We start from the raw sequence: 10,472 nt of genomic DNA on the forward strand, positions 1-10,472 counted from the left end.
AGGCTGGAGCCTCAGGCTTGTTCAGGCGTGCCCTAAAGGAAAGGAGGTCTGGCCGTCAGAAGAACTGCCACTCTGCCATCAGAGACAGAGCCCATGGAGGCTCCAGACCAGGTTAGTCCTTTTCCCGTTAGTGGTAGGTTCAGCTGGCCCCGGCATGTCAGGGGGACTCTGAAATGGAGATCTGTGTTTTTTAGGGAGGCTTCCTGGGAGCTGGAAGGCCAAGAGGATTGGGCAGAGGGCAAAGGTGAGCTTGGATGTAGATGCAGTGTGGGCCCCAGCTGACCCCACGAGGAGCTGCCGCAGTTGGAGGGCGCTTCCGGCCTCTGTATGTCAGACCGCCCCCTTGTCAGATACGGGCTGCCCTTGGACAGAAGGTACGACGTTGGACAGGCAGCTTCCTCTGCCCAGGGGAGTCCCTGAGGAGGGGTTCAGCTGTAAGCCCTCGAGCAGGCAGTGCTGGTGGTGGCAGGGATGGGTTATCGATGCCTTGGTTCAGAACTAAGAGATTTAGATTTTCATTTATCAGTTTGCTTAAAATAAGAAAAGCCCAGAATGCCTGGGTGGCTCCGTCGTTAAGCTTCCAACTTCAGCTCAGGTCGGTGATCTCGCTGTTCTTGAGTTCGATCCCCACGTCTGGCTCTGTGCTGACAGCTCAGAGCTTGGAGCCTGCTTCGGATTCTGTGTCTCCCTCTCTCTCTGCCCCTCCCCTGCTCATACACTCCTAACTCTCACAAAAACAAGTGAACCATAAAAAGTTAAAATAACAAAATCCCGTAGTTGTAACAAAAAATATCTGAATTTTCAAAATTAGAAAGAAGTTAGTAAAAAATGTGATACTGTCTCACATATTTTGCAAACCTCTTCAACATTTGGCTTTAATAAAAGCTGGATTCTCATATCTACTTTTACATTCAATAGGTCTGGACATTGCATGTCATATAGCTTCTGAAAAACTTCGTACATGCGTAAGACACTGAGAAATAAGAAGACAAAAACATCATTATAAAAATAGTTCTGGCCTCATGGACCCTGACAGGGTTCCAAGGACCTTCACTTGGAGAAATGCTCCTCACCATCTGACCTGGAGAAGGAGGTGTGGGCCTCAAGCTGTTCACATAAGGAGTAGTTTTGCACTGCGTCTTGGGCTTTGTGAATGTCATATTTAGGAGACTCAGGATTATGTTATGTCCTAAGGAGAGGTTTGTTGTTTTTGTTTTCCCAGCAGACAGCGCACCTGGTTGGGCTCACACGGCAAGCCCTGTCTCTTGGGCAGCTTACGGCATTTCTGGAGTCTGTCGTGTGTGGTGTGTGTGTGCAGCATTCAGGGCTCGGCCAGACACTCTGGCAGAGTATACACGCTGAATTTGGGGTTCTCCCCCTCTGGCTCTCTCCTTCATGGGTTCCCCCTCACTTTCCAGCAGCTGTGGTTGCCCCAGACTCAGTCCTCTTGTTTTTCACACCAGGAAGGTTATTGGGTCTCTCCTGGAGTTTGGGCCACTCCACCGACTGCAGATTTCAGCCTGCCCTTGGGCCCAAAACCCCATAAAAATCTCACCCTCACACAGTCTCATCGCTTTGTTCTGAGCATCACGTCCCCTCCAGAAGCTGCCAGACTTTTGTATACTCTCTAGTCTCCCATGCTTGTGGACTATGGTGTCTTGGTATTTTGTTCAGTCTAGTTGCTATCTGCGGGAGGGTCAGGTGGTCACAGGGCAGAGGAAGGGCATGAGCCTTTGTGAGGGGAGCCTCTCCAACCCCCTTCTTCCCTCTTCCTCAGCCTCCTCTTGGGTCCTACCAAGGAGGAAGAATACTAATGTAGATTCTATTGTAGATTCTGTGAATTAAATGGTTGGTACACAGGTGCCATTCTCTTTTTAGCTGCTTCCCTTCCTGTGGCAGGGGTGGGGCGGGGCAAGCAGACACGGGTCCCCTTCCTCCGGCTGATCAGACAGTATCTGTTTCTTTCCGGTTACTCCTGTTTTTCTTGTTAGCAGCTGGCCTGGGACATCTCCCTCAGCTGAGATCCAGGATAACTCAGCACTAAGTACTGGGACCCAGAACCCTTTCTTCTCTTATAACTTCTCTCTAATTACATTCCTCTTGGTGACGGGTTTGTATTGGATCAACTTTTGGCCGACCGTTCTTTAGGCCTAACTAGCTGAGGAAAAAGGTTACCAGCTTGCTAGAGTTCTCTATTTTGGAGTTGGAGGCAAAACCACGGCTAATAATACATTGTTTTGTTATATTTGCTGCATTTTGTTCTTGCCAGGCATTTCCCCATATTTATCTATCCCTCTGGGATCTCAGAGAGATAAATGTTTATTGTCAGGGCAGGATTAATGAGATCCCAAGTGCTTAGCAAAAACAGTATCTAACAGTACCCCAAAGTCACCATCAATGCCCAGTGGAGACTCCACTAAAACTTGGCACACATGTGCCTCTCCTCACACCACAATTCAGAACCTCAGGGTCTGAGTGACTGAGGCACAGGGTCCAGAGTCTCTTCCCAGGCCGTCTGTGCAGACGTGGTTATGAGAGACCCACAAGCAGGAGAGAAGGCACCCAAGACTAGAGGACCCACCAGGCTGCATGCCTTTCAGGCACCTGCTGGGTTGTGGGCAGAGCTCTGTTAGAAAAGCTCGACTTGCTGGGCCGCTGGTGTTTCCTCTCACACCTGTCTCCTCTGCTAGACTTGGGGGATGGGGGGGCTCGGCTTCCAGGACCTCATCTTTTTCCTCTTACTCATGCCAGACTCTTGGCACATGGTGTTCTATTTCTTTTCTCAGACTTTCCGTGCCCAGATGTCGGAAAGATTAGTTCTGCTTCAAATCCTTGCCACGTTGCCTGGAAAGGGTCCGTAACACCATTCAGCATGACCCCCATTCTGGTGTAACTGACCCTCTTCCCACAGGACCTGTCCCCATGTTCTCTCCTTGCCAGGGATCCTGCTGCCCCTTCAGCCTCCTCTCTCAGGGATGCCCACTTCACTAACAACATTTCCTCTTTTGTGTCTAAAGCTTGCTGTGTTGCTGTACCAATCAGGGTCCCAGCAGGGGAAAATGGCATACGTACATACATAGGCTGGATATTGTAAGGAAAATTTGATAAAGGGATTTTTATTTGATAGAGGGATGGTCAGGGTTTAAAGAAAAATCAATGGGTGGTGCAGTCCTCCAGGACTGGGCACAGAACGGAATGTTAACTGGAGCCCAGAGTGGGGACTCTATGAAGGAGGCCACCTGATGGGAACTCTGGCCTATGGTCTAGGACAAAGCCAACCTGGGGGCCCCCCAGTAGTGAGAAATGGCAAGGAAGTACACCCCCACTGTCACTCTTCTCCTGTCTTCTGACCTCCTGCACTTGACTGCCACTGGCTTACCTCAGCCGGAAGCCATCAGGCAAAGATGCCCATTGAAACAATACACAGAGGCCACACTCCTGGCCACAGCGCGGGGGTGATGAAGGGAGATGGGGGTACGTCTGGAGGAGCAAAGATAACAATTGTTCAAGACAGTCCCCATCTTGTCCTACTTTCTTTCTTAGAATCTCCGGAAAAAGGAACAGAGTGTTTTTTATTCCAAGGGAAATAGTATAGTATAATGAACAGACATTTATGGGTTAATCTCGCTTACCTGCTCTATGTTCTTAGGCAAACCATTTAATCCATGTGTATTCCAGTTTTCACATCTGCAAAATAATATATATTTTACGGGGCTTTTATGAGGCTGTTGTGGTGGGTATAAAGCCCATAGGATGAGGTCTATCACATTGGAAGCCTCAATAAATGGCAAATATCCTTAAAAGGCCAATCTTTCCTTGCATACCCTTAATCCTATCAGTACTGTCTCTTGCTTTTGCAGCTTCATTCTGTCCAAGGCATCCTTCCCTGTGTCAGCAAACACGTCTGGTCACCCCTTTTCCTAATTCTGCTTTCACGCTATTCACAAAAATAAGTGCCGTGGTGGGCATTCTCCTAGAGCTGACATTCCGGGAGGGTCAGAGGCCAGCGTGGACCGTAGCCTTGGACCAGCAACATGCCCTTCACCCATACTCAACCCAGGTGACCACAACCATACTCTCAGCCAGCACGTTGTCTCAACTGTCTGGTTGGCTCGGACTGCAGGAGCCTCATGAAGGATGACATTTACTGGCAAAGGCAGCACCCAAATTGAGTGGCCAATCCAAACAGTTATGTTAGTGTTGAGTTTTCGTTAGAGATGGGGTGAATGATCTGGAAAAGACTGTCTCTGGTGTGATTAGTTATGAACTGTGCATGTGTATGGTTTATTGGCCTTTTCCAGTTGTGCCCTAGATGTAAACAATCCTCATGCCCTAGGATCCAGGAGACGTCCCTAACTGGTGGTGTGATAAGAAAAGTCACCGCCCTTGGGGCACCTGGGTGGCTCAGTCACTTGAGCGTCGGACTTCGGCTCAGGTCATGATCTCACAGGTCGTGATTGTGAGCCCCGCATCGGGCTCGCTGCTGTCAGCACGGAGTCTGCTTCAGATCCTCTGTACCCCCCTCCCTCTGCCCCTCCCCTGCTCGCGTTCTCTGTCTCTCGAAAATAAATACACACTTAAAACAATAAATTAAAAATGAAAAAGCCGCAGCCCTTAAAGTGGACATCTAAGCACCAGCAGTGTTAGCAGCAGGTAATGATACAGACCGTCCATGCCCTGGTGCCCTTTGTGTTAGATCGCTAGGACTGCCATGACAAGGTGTTACAGACCGGCTGGCTCAAACAACACAAACGTATGGTCTTACAGATCTGGAGCCAGGGGTTCCAAATCATTGTGTCCACAGGTTCGGTTCTTTCTGAGGGCTGTAAGGGAAGGATCTATCCCAGGCCTCTCCCTTTGGCCTGTAGATGGCCTTTGCCTCCCTATATATCTCTTCACATTGTCTTCTCTCTATGTGTGTCTTTTTAAGAGGACATCAGTCATATTGGACTAGAGCTTACCCTAATGACCTCATCTACCTCCGTCAAGACCATGTCTCTAGATAAGGTCACAGGCTCAGGTACTAAGAGTAGGTCTTCAACATACAAATCTGTGGGAGAGGGATGCAGTTTAACCCATAATACCCTCCTATGATTCTTGAGTCAGTGGAGGCTCATAAAACTAAATATATCTAGAAGATTCTCAAGTTGGCTACATCTCCATAGTTAATATTCTTTTTTTATATTAAATATAATTTATTGTCAAATTGGTTCCCATGCAACACCCAGTGCTCATCCCAACAGGTGCCCCCCTCAACGCCATCACCCACTTTCCCCTCTCCCTCACCCCCATCAACCCTCAGTTTGTTCTCAGTATTTAAGAGTCTCTTACGGTTTGCCTCCCTCCCTCTCCATAACTTCCTCCCCCCAAAAAATAAAAATAGATCTACCCTAGACCCAGCAATAGCACTGGTAGGAACTTACCCAAGGGATACAGGAGTGCTGATGCATAGGGGCTCTTGTACTCCATAGTTAATATTCTAAACAACCATTTTCTTGCCAAGGGCAAACTCCTTGACCGTCCTCCCTTGTGATTTACTTTTTGCCTGGTGTCTACAGATGCCACATGGATTAAGGAATTTACATGCAGTGCAGGGATGTTGACCACACTGTTCTCTTCCCTTTGCACAGTGAGAGTAGGTCCCTGGGCATCCTCAAATGAACTAACTGGCAGAAAACTCAAGAGTTTCAGCCTGGACCTGTCTGCTTCTGAATATGCTTCTGTCACATCTTTGGGTAATACTGTCTGAGAACCTTTATTTGTCTTGTCCACACAGACCAGGTAAAGAACATTACAACTGAGCTCTCTCAACCCTGTCTTTTCCACATCTTGTCCTGTCCGTCATGTCCAGAACCCCAGGGTATGCCTGGTACCTACCTCAGGGCAACATGAAGAAAAGACTTTTTCTTTCCAGCACTTAAAATGTTCACGTTGATTTTCTAGCTCCAGGCTGCTGAATCCACAGATATTCTATGGCGGAAAGCTATTATTTGTCCAGGGTTCAGAGGTGACAGTGTGTCAGAGGAAGGAGGGAGAGGATTGGCATTTGGCTCCCACGACCACCATCTGCAGAGAACTATGTGCTAGAAGCAGGGCAAGGTGCAGGGGAGACAGGAGCACTCTGCCCTCAAGGAACTTATAGCAGCTCTGAGAGACTTTTGTAGACCATGAGGAGATTCGAGCTAAGGGGACTAGAAAAGGCATTGACCTGTGTCTGTGGCCCTGCCTGGACTAGACCATTTGTGTCTCACCTGAGAGATGGATCTCACAGATTGTTCTTGAGACTAAATAACCCAAACTCTAGAATGTGTTGATGCTGGTCTCTTGTAGGGCTTCCAACTTAGGCCCTTAGGGTCAGACTGGTGATGAAGTTCCTCCTGAAAGGACTGAAAACATGCACTGCTCATCATCTAGGGCAAGACATGACTTGGAAAGCAGGCTGTAGACAGGGAAGGCAAATCATTCCCTCCTTGCAGTGTCTATCTGACCCTGACTCTGAGCCATGGAGGGGGTCCTGATTTAGGGGTGGGGGAAGGGGAGGGGAGCTCACCCAGCCAAAAGGAAGCTGCCCAGTTAGGAGTAAAAGAGGCAGCAGGATGAGAGACCCAAAGATGGCGCTTCAGGGATCGGATGCTATTCCTCTCTCATCATTCTTGAAACTTCGGTAAAATTTCAAAGTTATAGCCTGGCTCACATAGCACTGCAGGTAGTAAGAGGAAGGGCAGGTCCCCTGCCATGGAGAAGTCAACAGGTGAGGGCACAGGGTCCTCTGAAGCCACGGTGGAAGCCGTGGTAAGAGGCATGGAAGGCTCTATGAACTCAGATACCAGCCCCTGTGAGCGGGCCCCCGAGGCATCAGCCCAGGAACAGGTGGAAGGGGCCATCTGCTGACAGAAGAGCTGGTAGAACACGGGTCACTGTGGTTCCAGTTTTATACATAAGCAGTCCCTTGTTTAGTCTGAGACATCCTATGCAACAGGTCAGCAAAGGTGTGAGGAAAAGATAGACTCAGTGTGGACAGTGGTTCAGAGCATAGGGGTTTGACTGCAAAGAGTGGCTCAGAGCTTTGGTTCTGGAATCAGACAACTTGGTTTGAGGGCCCCCGGCACCATTTGCTGGCTGCAATACTGTAGGTAAGTTAATTTTGCTGAGCCTCGGTTTCCTCATGTAAAATGAGGATGATCCTAGTGCCTTGTAGGATTCTTATAAGACTCAGGGATATAGATAATCCATGTGAAGTACTTAGCACCCCTTCATTCATTCATTTATGTATTCATAGCTCAAAAGTGGGTATCGATCACTTGCCATGTGCCAGGATACATCAGTGAATAAAAGCAGAGAAATCTCATGCTCTCCTCCCCACCATCACTGAGTTTATAGCCATGTGCTATTTAGAGTAAGCCCTCAAATAAGATAACCCTGTGATCTCTCTTCTACATGGAATGTTAAAATCCATCTATCCATACCCAATCTCACAGACATGGACCCTCTGCTGGTTGCCAGAAGCAGGAGTTAGAAGGTGACAGACATGGGTAAACTGTGTGGTTATTTTTCTTGTTTTTGTTTTTTGTTTTTTTTTAGTTCAAGTAAATAGAATGAAAATAAATACACAAGAGTAAACCAAGCCAATAAGGTGCTAAATAAAATACTTCTTACTTTCCACGCACACTTTCAAAGGATAAAAAAGACATAGTGTCTTAATAGATGTCTTTCTACCTTGGGTTAATGAGTGATACATTGAAATATTACTATGTTGTAGTATTAAAAAAATTCAGTTTAGTGTCCAGTAATTTTGAAAAGAATTCTTTGTTGTCAGGAAACAATAGAAAAATCTAAGGTAAAGATACATGGGGAAATTAGAAAGGAGATCGGGGCGGGGGGGGGGGACATTGATAACAGTTTAAATATTATTGGTTAATTTATCACCAGGCATAGAGAGAGAAAGTAAAATGTCTGTGGTACGAATTGTAGGAAGACAATGGGCATTTCTATGAAAAACAAAACCAAACCAGAAATCTGTTATCAGAGAAGCTAAGTCATTATGAATAAAACCGTAATGAGAAGGAAATTTTACATGTTGGGAAAATAAGATCAAAAATCCCAATTTTTTTAATACACTTTATTGTCAAATTGGTTTCCATACAAAACCCAGTGATCATCCCAACAGGTGCCCTCCTCAATACCCATCACCCACTTTCCCCCCATCCCACCCCCCATCAACCCTCAGTTTGTTCTCAGTATTTAAGAGTCTCTTATGGTTTGCCTCCTTCCCTCTCTGTAACTTTTTCCCCCCTTTCCCTCCCACCATGGTCTTCTGTTAAGTTTCTCAGGATCCACATATGAGTGAAAACATATGGTATATGTCTTTCTTTGCCTGACTTATTTCACTTAGCATAACACTCTCCAGTTCCATCCATGTTGCTATAAATGGCCAGATTTCATTCTTTCTCATTGCCACATAGTATTCCATTGTCTATATGACCACATCTTCTTTATCCATTTGTCAGTGGATGGACATTTAGGCTCTTTCCATAATTTGGCTATTGTTGAAAGTGCTGCTATAAACATTGGGGTATAATTGCCCCTATGCATCAGCACTCCTATATCCCTTGGGTAAATTCTTAGCCGTGCTATTGCTGGGTCATAGGGTACATGTATTTTTAATTTTTTGAGGAACCTCCACACTGTTTTCCAGAGTGGAGCACCAGTTTGCATTCCCACCGACAGTGCAAGAGGGTTCCCGTTTCTCCACATCCTCCCCAGCATCTATAGTCTCCTGATTTGTTCATTTTAGCCACTCTGACCGGCGTGAGGTGGTATCTCAGTGTGGTTTTGATTTGTATTTCCCTGATAAGGAGTGACGTTGAGCATCTTTTCATGTGCCTATTGGCCCTCTGGATGTCTTCTTTAGAGAGGTATCTATTCATATCTTCTGCCCATTTCTTCACTGGATTATTTGTTTTTCGGGTGTGGAGTTTGGTGAGCTCTTTATAGATTTGGGGTACTAGCCCTTTGTCCGATATGTCATTTGCAAGTATCTTTTCCCATTCTGTAGGTTGCTTTTTAGTTTTGTTGATTGTTTCCTTTGCAGTGTAGAAGCCTTTTATCTTCATGAGGTCCCAGTAGTTCATTTTTGCTTTTAATTCCCTTGCCTTTGGCGATGTGTGGAGCCAGAAAGTGCTGTGGCTGAAGTCAGAGAGGTTTTTTCCTGCTTTCTCCTCTAGGGTTTTGATGGTTTCCTGTCTCACATTCAGGTGCTTTATCCATTTTGAGTTTATTTTTGTGAATTGTGTAAGAAAGTGGTCTAGTTTCATTCTTCTGCGTGTTGCTGTCCAGTTCTCCCAGCACCATTTGTTAAAGAGTCTGTCTTTTTTCCATTGGATATTCTTTCCTGCTTTGTCAAAGATTAGTTGGCCATACTTTTGTGGGCCCAATTCTGGAGTCTCTATTCTATTCCATTGGTCTACGTGTCTGTTTTTGTGCCAATACCATGCTGTCTTGATGCTTACAGGTTTGTAGTAGAGGCTAAAGTCTGGGATTGTGATGCGTCCCGCTTTGGTCTTCTTCTTCAATATTATTTTGGCTATTCGGGGTCTTTTGTGGTTCCATACAAATTTTAGGATTGCTTGTTCTAGCTTCGAGAAAAATGCTGGTGCAATTTTGATTGCGATTGCATTGAATGTGTAGATAGCTTTGGGTAGTAGTGACATTTTAACAATTTTATTATTCCAGTCCATGAGCATGGAATGTTTTTCCATTTCTTTGTATCTTTTTCAATTTCCTTCATAGGCTTTCTATAGTTTTCAGCATACAGATCTTTTACATCTTCGGTTAGGTTTATTCCTAGGTATTTTATGCTTCTTGGTGCAATTGTGAATGGGATCAGTTTCTTTATTTGTCTTTCTGTTGCTTCATTATTGGTGTATAAAAATGCGACTGATTTCTGTACATGAATTTTGTATCCCACGACTTTGCTGAATTCATGTATCAGTTCTAGCAGACTTTTGGTGGAGTCTTTCGGGTTTTCCATGTAGAGTATCATGTCATCTGCAAAAAGTGAAAGCTTGACTTCATCTTTGCCAATTTTGATGCCTTTGATTTCCTTTTGTTGTCTGACTGCTGAGGCTAGAACTTCCAACACTGTGTTAAACAACAGCGGTGAGAGTGGACATCCCTGTTGTGTTCCTGATCTCAGGGGGAAAGCTCTCAGTTTTCCCCATTGAGGATAATAATTAACTGTGGGCTTTTCATAAATGGCTTTTATGATGTTTATGTTCCTTCTATCCTGACTTTCTCGAGGCTTTTTATTAAGAAAGGATGCTGAATTTTGTCAAATGCTTTTTCTGCATCGATTGACAGGATCATATGGTTCTTATCTTTCCTTTTGTTAATGTGATATATCACATTGATTGATTTGCGAACGTTGAACCAGCCCTGCAGCCCAGGAATGAATCCCACTTGATCATGGTGAA

The sequence above is a fragment of the Leopardus geoffroyi genome, chromosome A1, assembly GCF_018350155.1.
Source record: "Leopardus geoffroyi isolate Oge1 chromosome A1, O.geoffroyi_Oge1_pat1.0, whole genome shotgun sequence".
NCBI lineage: Eukaryota > Metazoa > Chordata > Mammalia > Carnivora > Felidae > Leopardus > Leopardus geoffroyi.